Here is a 15,570-nt window from a genome sequence, read left to right on the forward strand (position 1 = left end):
TAAGTTCAGAGATGTTGAGTAAAATGCCCAAAGCCACACAGCCCATAAGAAGCAGCACTGGGATTGGAACTCCTGTCCAGCTGCCTTCAGCTCCCTGCTCTGTCCACCTTGCTTTTCCAACAGAAAGCTGACGCAAGGCAAAAGCAGATACAATGGTTAAGGGGGTAGGGTCCCTCTGTAGACCAGAACTTGAGATGAAAATCCTTTCTTCTTACTGCCTGAGACCCGATCCTGGAGCCCAGAGCCTATCTGAAGGGCAACTCAGGGGAAGATTTGCTGGGGGTGATGCCTGATCTTTCATAATGCCTTTGAGCAAACATTTTCTGAGGTCTTAAGGACCCTTGTGGAATGAGTGAGGCTAAAAAGACAAGATTCACTGTCATCATTTGTATAAGTGTCAGTGAAGCTCCTACCATTGGTTTATTGCTTAACATAAAAAGATTAATACGACCATCTCTACCCTTCAAAATGGCACAATGCGATTACCAAACATTTAAAATATTATGCTCCCTTCTTATTTAATTCTCACAGAAACCCAATAAGGAAGCCATGAAGTATACTTGTTTTCTAGAAGAGGGAGCCCATATCATAGTGGCCTGAGCAGGACCCACAGCAGGACAGACACAGGCTGTAGAAGTTGTGAATGTTCAGTGGGCCCCAATTCATCCCATCAGTGGGAGGCACTCATCCTGCTTCAGGTAACGACAGAGTCTATTATCAGGTGACAAGCTAAAATCAGTGCTAAAACTGATTGAGAGTCTGTTTTTTAATTACTGCTATGCCTTCATAATGCCATCCAATGTCAGCGGTCAAATACTCTTGTGAAAAAAAGCTTTGGCCGCTCAAGGTTGTAAACCATTCTGCAGTTGCTATTATGTCTTAAGATATATGGAAACTTCAGACAGGCTCACTTGCATCTTGTGCTTTAACTGAGGATGTCTTCTACACAGAAGTTAACTTCGAGGGCTCCCAGGTGTCCTGTTGGTCCCTGACTCCCGTGGAGTCATGCCCTTGTTTCACGAGTAAATTTGTAATGGTTTGAAACTGTTTGAGCTTGCCCCACGGGCAGTGTGTGTCCCCGGCAAAATACAGTTCTGCTGGTGGTGATTACTGAGCACCGCTGGCAGCCAGGGTCTGTGCCAGGCACGGGATAAGAAAGGCAAGGTCCCTTCTCTCACAATGTGTCTATCTTCTGGAAGAAGGCCGATAATGAACAAGAAAAGAAACGGAAACACAAAATAATTTCAAACAGTGGAAGGAGAACACAGCAGCGTTCTTTGGGAACACAATGGGATGAGGAACCCATTTTTGATAGAATGGCCAGGGAGTCCTTTCTGAGGAAGAGGCGTCTTAGCAGAAACATGAAGAATGAACAGGAGTTGACTAAGAATCAGCCCCTCAAGAGCCAGGTCATGAGATCCGTGACCTTGGAAACAGCAGGTGCCACAGCATGTGAGAGAAAGTTCTAGCATGTCTGAAGACCGTGGGGAAAATTTTGACAAGGTCTAGTGAGGGATGGGAAAATGGCAGGAAGAGAATTTGGAGAAGAATCAGGAATCAGCGACACATAGAGAGCCTGGATGGGACACGGCCGTGGATTTTATTTGCATTTTATTCTACTTGCTATGCAAGGATTTTACGAGAGGAAGAAACTTATTCTGATTTACATTTTCTGAATATCCTTCTTGCTACCATATGGTGAAGACAGTGGGAATAGTCAAGAAAGATGAGGGTGATATTCCTGGAAATGGAGAGAAGGGGAGACCACCAGAGATATTTGGGAGTATAACTTTATTGATGGGGCTTGTGAGGTCAAGAGAAAGAGAGGAGCCTAGGACAGCACCTAGCTGTTTTGTTTTCTTTTGCGTAGGTGGCTGGACCATTTGCTGGAAATAAGAGTAATTGAGGAGAAATATTTAAAGAGAGAAAATATGAGAGTGTTAGGGAATATATATATTAATGGTTAAGAAAATTTGGAAAATAAGAAGGAGGTGAAAATCATCTCACTGCTTAGAGTCAAACACTATGAACAGTTTAGTATTTATATCTCCCAGTCTTTTATTTCTTTATTTTTATATTCAATACTCAGTATACAGTTAAATGCATCACAACTGTATCAGAGTTATTAGGAGTTTGGTAAACCACAAGTTCTTACTTCCTTTGTCTTGCTGTATGACCTTGGCAATGTACTTATCCTTCCCAAATTTTATTTCTTCTTCTGTAAAACTGGGGTGGAGGGGACAATAAAATGCACTTCAATGCTTGGTTACAAAGGTGGTATAAATGAGGCAGATAATGTGGTTAGCCCAAACCCTCACAAACACCAGGCACAAGAATTTTTAATGATCATTATTATTGTTGTTAGTAAATTCTAACAGAACTTACTCTAATAAATTCTCAGAATTAGAATTTCTACCTTAAGGTACTGTACATATAATAAAAATAATGGTAAAAAGGAAAGTGGAGGATAGAGTATATTTCACACTCCACAACAACTCCCCAATTTTTCTTCTGACCCAAAGGGACCTAGAAGAGAAAAAAAATAACAAAAAATTCGTGTAGTAAAAACGTGACCTAAAGCCGTGCTCACATATTTTTCAGAATAGTGACTTACAGGGAGTAAACATCAGAATTTTAATTCTCAGTTATTTCTTAAGTGATCCAGTCTTGCATTTGAGTCTTTTTGGATGAAATGCTTTCTTTGCCACAAATTAGTGTCACGTTACTACTCCCATAGGGGACATTCTATTGGGCCAGGTGAACCAATAGATGTCTTAAATTAACTTTTATGCTTTCTAAGGACAGCAAACAGGTGTGGTGACAGGTAGGCCAGAGTCACTCCAGAGGCAAATTTCACTGGGAGCTGCTATCACTTGCTTGCCTCTACCATTCACACGTCTGCTCTTTCCTGGTGATTTTTCTTGGCCAGATTCCCATGCCTCAAAAGTGCTTCTATTCATACCAAAGTCATTTACAGGACAAAAAATCTCAGCCCAAGGGAGGACCCAGCGGCTCTACTGGAGGTAAGGCACGAAACTAGGGAAACCTTCGGTCCAGTGTGGGAATAACCCAGCTATGAACTCAAGAGGGGCCTTGAGGCAAGTGATAGAGTCTGTCCCCTTGATCCTCGGTGGCTTGGAAAGCCCAGGGACACCCGCATGCAGAACAGTGAATGCAGGCCAAGTAAAGATGGAAGTGCAAAGAATAACTTAGAAACTTCGCGAGCACTGGTTAATTACCTTGTCAAATTACAGTCATTAGCCCAGAAGCCAATTAAGTTGGAACATTTGTTTGCTAATAAAAACAGCGCCTGACAAGGACCCCTTTTGTGGACATTGGAAATGATTTGGCTGCATGGGAGAGACCAGAGCTAAAGGAAAAAAGTGGTTCTGATCTAGGTGTATTGTCATCCTAAAGCCGTATTTTGTGCAAACTTAGATATACTGTCAGCATTACAAAGTGAAACCAAGAATGTGAAAATATGCTGTGGCCCAAAGATGCTCTAAAATGTATAGTAATGTCTGTCTGAAACCTACAATGAAAGGATCGTAAAACAGAAGTTCAGATAAGTTAGATAACCAGATATGGACACACAGGAGGTTAGTGGTGAAGTTAGGACTAGAAGCTGCATCCCTTAACCTCTTAAGTCTCCATTCCCTTTAAGATAGCACGATGCCTCTATGACCATAATGTTAATACATATAGTAATTCTCATTGATGGGACGTCAAGCATTTTTCATACTAATCTCACTAATCCTTGCGTACAGTCACATGTATAGTCACATGGTTATCTTCATTTTCCAGGTGATGGGAGAGGTTGAGAAACTCACTTGCCATAGAGACAGAAAACGGGGTACCTGGGATATTGAAATCTGGTTCCAACATCCATATTTCTCAACCACTGCCGTACGTTGCCTCCCATGGATAGCCTCAACAGAAAACCATCTCTCTCAATGGTGTCAGCAGCAATTCTGTAGCAGAATACCGACCCCTCGTAAGCATTTGCTACGTTGCTGGAACCAGGCCGGCCACATCCCAAGCATTAACTCAGATCATCCTCCCAATTTGCTAAAGTAGATATTCTTATTTCTGGTTTACAAAAGAGGAAAGTCACCTGATAGGAGTCAAGGAACTTGCCAAAGGTAAAAGTGTGGGTGGGACCGCTCCTCCTTTGCCTGACTCCCAAGAAACGTCCTCTGCTCCTGGAACCTCCCACGTAGCTGCTTTGGAAGTATTGCAGGTATGTTAATAAGCATTGTCAGGAACAGAAACGGACTATAGCAGCAGCCACGGTCACTACAAATAATTGTTGAGGCAGACTGATTAGAAAGGAACAAGAAGCAAAGTTTTAAAAGTACTTTTTAAAAAAAAAGCCATCAAACAGATCAGAAGATCAAGGGAGGGGAGAGGTAAGATGACAAAATACACGAGTATCTGCCAGTAACAAGGAAAGAAATAACGACTGCACCACGAGTAGTGAGCCGAGAGGTAGGCATAGTTCTTCAAGGGGAAACGGATTTGTAGCTCAAAAAAAAAAAAAAAAGTTTGCAAAGTCATAGTGTAAAATCAAGTTGATACATATGCGTGAGCTTGTACACGTATGTGTGTATTTATACTTAGGCAGAACTCCAGATTTTTTTTTCTTGTGAGCATAAAATTGAAATTTTCATGAAGAGATGTGCCACTTCTTGGACTTACCTGATGGCGGAAGGTCCTTCCTATTTTTTTTTTTTCTCTCAGAATACTAGTTGGTATCTAGAACAGGGGCAGGCACCTTTTTCTGTAAGGCCTAAATAATAAATATCTTAGGCTATGTGGGCCATATAGTCTCTGTTTCAGTCGCTGAACTCTTCGTATAATATGATGATAACCACTGATTGTATGTAAGGAATAGGCATAAGTGATTGTGTTCCAATAACCTGTATTTACAAAACCAGGTGGTGGATGGGTGGGCTTTGGCCAACGGGGTTTCCTGACCCCTGCTATAGTAGAACATTTGTTTCCTAAAACAGTTCAGATGCTATTACAGGACATTATATTCACCGATTGTCTACAAAGTGTTGGAGTAGACCAGGCAGTTTATCCGGCTCCACTCACTGCAGGCCTCCAAATCTTGAGTCCAATAGTTAAGTAGAGAATATGCAATAAAGATATCTGTAAAAAGATCTTTATTTTTATTTAAGTTTATTTATTTTTGAGAGAGAGAGACAGAGAGAGAGAGAGAGCATGAGCAGGGAAGGAGCAGAGAGAAAGAGAGAGAGAGAATCCCAAGCAGGCTCCACACTGTTAACACAGAGCCTAATGTGGGGCTCGAACCCACAAACTGAAATCATGACCTGAGCTGAAATCGGGAGTTGGTCGCTTAACCGACTGAGCCACCCAGGTGCCCCCAGAGGAGTTCTTTAACTAACTCAATAGGGACATCCTAAGAGTTTTTCTTTCAATTGGGTGTCATATCAACAGAAGAATAGGAGTCAGAAACTGGGCCACTGGGGCACTTGAGTGGCTCAGTCGGTTAAGTGTCCGACTTCTTCTCAGTTCATGATCTCACTGTTTGTGAGTTCGAGCTCCTCATTGGGCTCTGTGCTGACAGGTCAGAGCTTGGAGCGTGCTTTGGACTCTGTGTCTCCCTCTCTCTCTGCCTCTGCCCTGGTTGTGCTCTGTCTCTCTCTTTCTAAAAAATAAATAAACATTAAATAAAATTTAAAAAAAAAGAGAAACTGGGCCATTAATCTTAGGTAGTAGCCCCACTAGTGGTAAAGGCAGAACATTCTAGGAATGTTAACAGACATGAGTTGAAGTTGTCTACTAATTTGCCTGATCTTTATCCAATGTTCCTGGCACAGAGTTTCTGAAATCCTTATAATTTCCCCAAGTGATAAAAGTGTCTGTTATTAAGGCGTCCCTTGGACCACATCTGAATTAATGCTAATGAGATGACTCATGGTTGGCCCCTAGATACTTTCAGGGTGGGAACTGGTCACCGGAAAGACTGACCACAGATTAGAGGGATGAGACTTGGAGCTAGCCTGACTTCTGGAGAAGGGCAGGGGTCTGGATAAGGAGTTTAAAATGATGTGGCCAGCGATTTAATCAGTCATGCCTCCATAAAGCTAATTGAAGCTTCCTGGTTGGGTATCACATCAATGTGCTGGGAGGGTGACGTGTCCTGATCTCATGGGGAAGAAGCACAGAAGCTCTGCATTCAGGACTCCCAGTCCTTTCCTCACTTGTGTCTTCTTTTGGCTGTTCCTGACTTGTATCTTTTATAATACAACTGCAATTATAAGTATTGCACCTTCCTGAGTTCTGTAAATCATTCTAGCAAACTGTCAGATCAGAAGGGGTCATGGGAACCCCCAAACTGTAGCCATTTGGTCAGAAGTGTGTGTGGCTCCGGCACTTACCTTCACTTGTGGCTGGTGTCTGAAATGAGCATAGTCTTTTGGGAGCCATGCCCTTTACACTTGTAGGCTATGCATTAATTCTTGAGTCAACAGTGCCAGAATGGAATGGCAAGACACCAGTTGGTGTCAGAATAGATGGAAGGCACCTTTCCCTGAGCAAATAATCATGTTCATTTGCCAGTTAAAAAGTTTTGCAGTACAATGTCTCCTAGTCTTTAACAATAGTCTACACTGTCTTATCTAAAATCTTTATGATCAGAGGATTTAGGCTTTTGGGGTTGTTTTCCAGAATTTAGAATTTTTAGAAAGCTGTGTCTTAAGACTCCTTGCAGAGTCCGGGCAGCACCCTCACAACCAACCACTAACACTTCCCCAGAGATGCGTGTAAAAGTGGACACTGAGATAACAAGGGCCGTAGGTAGCCCCACTTCAATTCAATGGTTTTGCCACAATCGGAGTTAAGTAAAGCATTGGTTCAGAGCTTTCTAGATTTCAGATTGTGGATGAGGAACTGAGGGCTGCTACCTGCTGGAAGGAGGTCTGACACACAGCCCGATCTCATTCGACCAAAGAACATGTTTTTTTGTTTTTTGTTTTTTTTTCAGAAGACAAAGGTAGTGAAGACGAAACAAAGTTTGAAATGTGTAGAGCCAGAAACTAATCTCTGGGAACTTCTTTCAGTCTTGTCACGTGAAATTACCAACAGAGAATTTAGTACTCATCAATGCGTAGGCAAAATAGAAGCTTTTCTGTTTGGAAGATACATGATAATGTACTGCTATCATCCTGAAGGGAATCACACTATAAAATATGGTAGAATCACTGCATCTGTAAGGCACAAGTGTGTAAGAAATAATGCTTCTGTAGGCAGTATTAAAAATGGAGCCCCAAAATATTAAAAAAAAAATTACAACCTGGCCCTGGTCTACACACACCTTTCTCCGGCTATTCAATCAAACACTAACCTAGGTACTGCCATGATGGGATTTTGCAGACGCAATGAAGCTACCAAATCAGCTGACTTTAAATATGGAGATTATTCAGGGGGAGGTGCAGGGGCCAACCTAACCACACAAGTCCTTTGGAAGCATAGATTTTTCCCCTGGCCGACTGCAGACGAGAAAGCCACAGAGATGTTCTCCAGCTGGCTTGGCAGAAAGCAAACATCCATGTTATGAAATTCCTACTGGGACCACGTGGCAAGGACCCGCAGGCAGCCTCTTGATGCTGATAGTAGTCTCGGGCTGACAACTCAGTCAGTCCTATTGGTGCAAGACAATGAATCGTGTCAATAACCTGTGAAGCCACAGAGCTTGGACGCGGACCCCGAGCCCCGAAAGAGACCTGCCATCCCGGCTAACACCTTGTTTCCTTCCTGGTGAGACCCTGAGTGGAGAATCCAGCTACACTGCGCCTGAACTTTGGACGCAGGGAAGTCATGAGGCAATGATTTGGGTTGTTTGAAACCGTAAGTTTCTGATAGTTGGTTACACAGGAGTAGAAAACTACCATGATTATCAAACAGGGAATACACTGGCCCAGGAAGCCACATCTGTGCATTCCAGCATGCACATAGCTGATGTGTTGCCCCAAGGGAAGTTGGACATTCCAGATAAAAGAGCACTCAAAATGGCCAGTGATGAAGTGAAGTCTTCTAAAGACACTGATGTTCCCATGACCAAAGTTTTGTACACGCACACCGATACATCCGTGTAGGTAACACAACAGTAATTTGATCGCACACAGTTCTGCAGCTAAGTAAAATGCTTTGAATTGCTTTTGTGTTTGACCTAATTTGTATATTCTTCAGAACTATGAGTTAAGCCAATTTAAAATTTGTTTTAGGTGGGTAGGGCAGATGACTAAAACGTAGTATTTTGTTTTTTTTTTTAATTTGTTTTTCAACGTTTATTTATTTTTGGGACAGAGAGACACAGAGCATGAACAGGGGAGGGGCAAAGAGAGAGGGAGACACAGAATCGGAAACAGGCTCCAGGCTCTGAGCCATCAGCCCAGAGCCCGACGAGGGGCTCGAACTCACGGACCGCGAGATTGTGACCTGGCTGAAGTCGGATGCTTAACCGACTGCGCCACCCAGGCGCCCCTAAAACGTAGTATTTTGTAGTGTTCATGGTATTTGTGGTAATTTGTTAGATTTTTAAAATATATAATTTACACATTTTTTTCTCATTTTAAATATTCTTCCATACCTAGTTTTGTGTAGCATATTTTGTCCCCCCATACATTAACCTGAAGACCAACAAAATCAGGATCCACACCTTAGCAAGGCTCTATCCTCTGTGTTTTCCAAAGGGCAGTTTAAGGAAGTCTTGGGGGACAGCCATTGTTACCTAACAGCCTGCCTCCGACTCTCCCTTATTTTATTTATTTCTTTATTTTTTAATGTTTATTCATTTTTTGAGAGAAAGACAGAGACACAGCATGAGCAGGGGAGGGACAGAGAGAGAGGGAGACACAGAATCCAAAGAAGACTCCAGGCCCTGAGCTGTCAGCCCAGAGCCCAACCCAGGGATCCACTCAGGAACCATGTGATCACGACCTGCGCCGAAGTCGATCCCTTAACCAACTGGGCCACCCAGGTAGCCCGGCTCCCTTATTTTATTTTTATGTTTACCCTCTAAAAGTGCTCTGAGAAGAGACCATGCCCCAGCCTCATCATGTGACTACTGAGTGGCCACAACCAATTACCGCAACTCCTTCCACAGGGAACTGATCGAAGAGTGCATGGTCACGTGACACCACCTGTCCAATGAGATGCATGGGAAAGTCCCCTGGAGCGCTTCTGGGAAGCACCTTCCTCTTTGATGAAAGGAAGGAGAGCCTGCCCAGCCTGGCTCTGGACTGTGCTAGGATGCCCCTGGGCCCCTGATCTGGGGCTGCAACAGTCCCGTGGCTGACCCACTCAGGATGGACCACATGGGAGAACATAAAGCTTTGGAGACACTGTGGAGCTGATGAGCTAAGGTAGAAAAGCCTGGCCTGAGGATTTCCTCCTGGAGAGAGGATAAGTCACTGCCAGTGGTTCAGACCACTTCGTTGTTGGGTGTCCTGTTGCTTGGAAAAGAAAGCCTCGGAATGCATTGGGGAAGCCAGAAAGGGAGACCATGAGGCTTCCTGAACCTTCCCACTGCGAGGATACTTCCTCCTGGGACAGACTTTACTAAGGGTCAGTGGGAATACTTCATTTATTTAAACAAGTCCTGTCTCAATCCCGAAGGGATTTTTTTTTTTTAGGAATTTAACAAAATGTTCCCAGAATTCATCTAGAAATATAAACAGAAGAGACAATACTAATAAAAAGAATTATGAGGAAAAAAAGCATTGATATGACCAGCCCTGAACATACTAAAACATACAAAGCCATAATAGGCAATCGATTGCGTCTCCGTGCAAGTGTATATGAAGGTTAATAACAAGGGAGAGGTCAGAAAACACCCCCCATTATCCAGTAGCAACAAAAGAAACACAAATTCAGGTAATATATACTGTTTCATTTCATTATAAAACCAAAGAAGAACCCTAGACCCACAGTGCTGGTCAGTGTGTATATGACGGGGACTCTCTTATTCTGCTAGGGAGGATATAAATTGGAAGGTCTTTTGGAAATTTGTAGCCAGAGCCTTAAGTAAATCTGTACAGTTCGATGCAATTGTCCCGCTTTTGACAATATATCCCAAGGAAGTGATTCTAAATATGGAAAATGCTTTATGCAGGCAGATGTTTATTACTGTAATAATGAAAAATGGAAACAAATTAGATTTGCAACAAGCGGGGGGAATTTAAGTCAGTTATGGCACCCATACTCTCCTCTTGTGCAAGTATTAAAAATGCTGGTTAGGAAGACTAAACTAATGATGACTATAATTTAATAGAAAAATGATATAAAATTATATGCAGTATAATTACATCTTGAAAAACACAATTGTATGTGTAGGAAGATGCTGGAAGGAAATGAAACAAAATATGAATAATAGTTGGATTTGAACAGTGAGGTTATCAAGTTTTTGTCTTTTTTCAGTTTCTAAATTGCTATAGAATGATACTTTTAATCATGAGTCATTTTAAAGATCGGAGTAATTGCTGCCAGAAACGTAAAAGGTATTATATCCGTAATGGTCCTCCAGGGAGATACAACCCATAGGAGGGGTGTGTGTGTGTGTGCGTGTGTGTGCGTGCGTGTGTGTGCGTGTGTGTGTGGCAGAGAGAGACAGAGACAGAGAGAGAGAGAGAGTGCGAGGGAGAGAGGGAAAGAGAGGGAGGGAGATTGATTAAGGGATTGCCTCATGTGATTATGGAGGATGTGATGTCCCGTGATCTGTCATGTGTAAACTAAAGATCCGGGAGAGCTGGCAAAGGAGAGCAGACGGTGTCATTTCCTGTCCGAGCAGGGGAAGCAAAGCTCCAGCTTGAAAGCAATTGGGCAGAGAGAGTGAATTCTCCCTTACCCACCTTTTGTTTTATTCAGGCATCCGAAGGATCCACTGAGGCCCACCCACACTGGGGAGGGCAATGCCTTTACTCGGTCTGCTAATTAAACTGTTAATCTCATCCAGAAGCACCCTCACAGACACACCCAGAATAATATTTGCACAAATATGTGAGCATGTCACGGCCCAGTCAAATTGACACATAAAATTAATCATCACTGGGTATTAAATATTTGACCACAGTAGTATTATAATAATCACTTCACTCAATCATTCAGTATATGTTTAGATTGAATATATATATATATGTATACACACACACATATATATACATATATATATATGTAACTTTATACCTGTCTCTATCTACATATATATCTGTGTTTGTACGCTTGTGTATGTGATCTTAATACAGGCCAGGCACAGCTGTAGGCCCTAGAAAAACACGAAAGCAAGAGCCATACCCTTATGTTCTAGAGGATGAAACAGATTATAAGTGGAAAAGAAAGAAAGGAAGGAAGGAAGGAAGAGAGAAAGAAAGAAAGAAAGAAAGAAAGAAAGAAAGAAAGGTGAAAGAAAAAGAAGGAAAGAAAGGAAAAAAAGAATAGGAAGGAAGGAAGAAAAGAGAAAAGAAAAGAAAAGAGGAAGGGAGGGAGAACAGAACTTTAGGCCACAAAACATACTATGAAAAAAAATAAAGGAGAGTGAGTGGTTAGGCGAGGGTGCTATTTTCAGTAGCATTGGTGGGGAAACCTCTTTGAAGAGATACTATTTGAGCACAATCTTTTTTTTTTTTTAATTTTTTTTTCAACGTTTATTTATTTTTGGGACAGAGAGAGACAGAGCATGAACGGGGGAGGGGCAGAGAGAGAGGGAGACACAGAATCGGAAACAGGCTCCAGGCTCCGAGCCATCAGCCCAGAGCCCGACGCGGGGCTCGAACTCACGGACTGCGAGATCGTGACCTGGCTGAAGTTGGACGCTTAACCGACTGCGCCACCCAGGCGCCCCTTGAGCACAATCTTAAATGAAGTCAAGGAGCGAGCCCCTTGACAAAGGGCACAAGGTGGATGGGACATTATGCGGAGGTTCCCAGGAGGATGCACACTTACCAGGGTGGCTGAGGCTGAGTGCAGGAGGGGTGTGAAAGGAAGGTAGGTCACAGGGTGGGCGGGGACAGTGTGTGTGGCCTTAAGGTCATGGGGAGAGGTTTGGGATTGACTCCAGGCACGCTGGGGGCCAGTGAATGGCAGCTAGCTAGCTGGAAAGTGGCTTGATCTGATTTATATGTAAAATGCTGGCTGGAAAGTTGACTGTAGGACAGGCAAGGGTAGAAGCAGGGAGGAAGGTTCAGAGGCTGTTGCAGTCGTGCAAGTGAGGGGTATTTCCCCTTTGCTGCAAAGGGAGGCCAGGGTTCCCTGGGAACTGACTGTGGCTGGGAAATGGATGAAGCCTGGAGGAGGTCTGGAGACATGGGGAGACTTGCCAGAAGAGCCTGGTCTCCATGCTGGGGCCCCAGTGATTATAAAGGGCCATTAACTGTCCAAGGGTAGCACGGCTAGCTCACCTCCTTAGACTCCTACCACGGGGTGGTTGTGGGGGGTGCGCTGCCGGGAGAGAAATCTCTCCCCACAGATTTCCATAGTGGGAAGTGGGACCCGCCTCCCACCAAGGCTACAGCCCCTGAGGGGCGATTTCTTTTCTTTTCTTTCTTTTTAAAAATATTTTAACGTTTATTGATTATTGAGAGACAGAGAGAGACAGACCGTGAGCAGGGGAGGGGCAGAGAGAGAGGGAGACACAGAATCCGAAGCAGGCTCCAGGCTCCGAGCTGTCAGCACAGAGCCCGACGCGGGGCTCGAACCCACGAACCGCGAGATCATGACCTGAGCCGAAGTCGGGCGCTTAACCGACTCAGCCACCCAGGCGGCCTGGGGTGGGGGGGATGTCTTAAAATGGAGATTCAGTATTTGTGGAGTGGAAGCATTATTTTGGGGTATGGGTGTGTTGTGTGCTGTGATAGGCAAAGGATGACATAGTCACTCTCCCATTCAACTAAATAAACACATCTATGTACCAGAGATTATTCTGGGAAAGTTCTCTTGGATATGCAGTACTCTCAATGAACACCCCCGGTTCTCCAGAAACACTTGTCGAATGAATTCGTGTGCTTCTCCCTTAAGTCCTGTAAGCATTATTAGGTATGTTTAAAAGATTTGGAAACTGTCCCTCAGAAGGAGTAAGTCGGCTCACCGAGGCCCCTCGGTTCGTAAAACAGCGATTCGAGAGCTGAGAGGCTTGAGTCAGAATCGCAGATCTGACACTTTCCAGCTTTGTAAACTTAGGGACGTTACTCCATGTCTCTGTGCCTCAGTTTACACATCTGCGGAATGGGGTTAATATTAACACCTACCTCAGAGGGGTGTTCTGGGGGTTATGTTAGATGACGAGCAGGGCTGATGTTGTCGTCGTTAGAGCTGAGGCTCATTCCCAGGCTTTCTGGCTCCAAGTAAATGTACTGTTCTTGGTACTTATCTGACTTGTTATAAAATTATGCCACTACACAAAATCAAATCAACACAGTCATCTGACATTTAATAGGAGCCAATTTCTCACAACTACCTTGCACATAAAAGAGTCTGCTCAGAACCAGCATCAGCCAGGAGCTGCTCTTTCTTTTCCAAAGGATCTTTGTTTGGTAGAGGCATCCTGGCATGCAGAGAACAGCCTTGCTGGGTCAAAGAACACACCATCGCTGTTTCTCCCGCAGGGGCTGGTCCCACTGTTTCTTCCAAGTCCAGTTTCCCTGAGGGTGTCAGATGTCTCCCCAAATGGACCATTACTGCCTTGGGAACAGTGTGCCAAATATCGAACAAAGGCTCCGTTGAGGTCCTGCCGCTGGAGAGCTGAAACCAAGGGTCGCATTCCGTTTTGGGTTTCTCCGTGTTGCATCTCTGGTCTCTTTAGCACATATTTTCAGAGAATACAGACTACAAAGCTCTTCCCACCCCGCCCCGACACACACACACGCAGGTCTGTTTTGAAACTTCTACTGTTGCATCTGACTCGAGCGTGTCTCAGTCAGCACTGCTCATGTCACCCATGGAGGCGTGGAGGGAGGCTGTTTCCGTTTTATTGGTAGAAACGTATGCCCTGACTTAGAATTGGAGGAGTCGTTGAAGACCGTCTGGTGAATCTCCTTTCTGATGCTTTGCAGTGCTCCATAGTATCACTGCCATGTTCTATCACTGCCTTCGTTCTATTCCGTCAGCTATCTACTATAATTTCAAACCACCACCTTTTGACGAAAAGCTCTTCCTACGTGAATGAGGCAGACACATCACTTCCCTCTAGTAGTCTTCATATGTCACTGAATTAGAAGTATTTGTATGACAGGAGCATGTCATGTGGACAGAAGTTTATTTATTTGGATCTAAGAGAGGAGGTAATAAACTTTTGTGGAGAATTCTTTTTATTTTCCCTTGGCCCCTCCAGATCCAATCCTAACCCTCTGCCCTGCTCTGTGACTGGAGAGGCTAACTCTTATGGACCGTATTAGTGGGCATCCTTGACCTTTGACCTCTTACTGGCTCCACTGGGAACGCTGATGTGTTCTCCCAGATCCCCCCAACAGAGCAGAGTCCAACAATGGGTTTATGTGCAAGCGGCTTATTTTGGAAATGATAACAGGGAGTAGGGGTAAAGGAAGAGGGAGAATAAAATAAGGGAGGAAGCAAAGTCAATCAAGAGACTTCCGCGTTGGCTCCTGTGGTGAACAACTGGTGTTTAATCCCACTAGCTCAGTGGTTCTGAGAAGAAAACAGTATGCCTCAGCATTTTTCACCAGAAGGGTGCAAGGAAGGAGGAGTTAACAGTTGTTTCCAGTCTCCATTCCCTGAAGGTTGCCCCATGGGTCGTTCACTGCCTCCACATTGGTGGTTTCTCGTGGATGAGTGTTGAGCAGACTGTCCGGGGCATGAGAGAAGCCGTGGGGCAAAAAACAAGGGAGGATCATCACACCATTAGTGCAGGGACTGCCAGCCTGAAGCGGCTCCAACCCTGCATGAAACTGTCCACCAGAGCAACGGCTGGCATTAGAGGTGAGGGCATGCGTGTGTGAGTTGGTGTACTAGAGGTCTCACATACTGTGGATTTTTTTCACTGGCTCCCTTCAGGCTTGTTTTACACTTTCGAAGATTATGCCCCTTTTGGGTGGTGCACAGAGTGGGATCTGAGCCAATAACTCCATCTCTGAAAGTTCCATCAAGTAGGAGGCCTGGGATGCCAATATAAAACCTGGTCTGGACTCCGGAATCCAGTACTCTGCACAACCACAAGACCCAGAAGGCTGAACATCATAAGTGAGAGAAAAACCATAAAGGAATGCCTATTCAAGATGAATTTGAAAACAAAAATTACAAAGTATGTGATCAAAACAGTTATCAAGGAAAATTGCCTATAGACTCAATGAACAAAAGAATTCATTGCTGAGAAACTGTACTAGAGCCACCTTTTAATAAGGAGTTTCATGATAAAGACTAAATCTTCAGAACAATAAAGGCAGACATCATATTCATAAAAAAAGCAAGAAATTGTGAAATAAAAACAAGTAGGTATGAACCATGAACTGAAGGAGTTTGAGGGGGAGATGTCTTTTCTAAATAAACTTTTTTTTAAAAGAAGAACTCTAGATTCCTTTAGAATGATTCCAAATA

The sequence above is a fragment of the Felis catus genome, chromosome B1 (genome assembly GCF_018350175.1).
Source record: "Felis catus isolate Fca126 chromosome B1, F.catus_Fca126_mat1.0, whole genome shotgun sequence".
Taxonomy (NCBI): Eukaryota; Metazoa; Chordata; class Mammalia; order Carnivora; family Felidae; genus Felis; species Felis catus.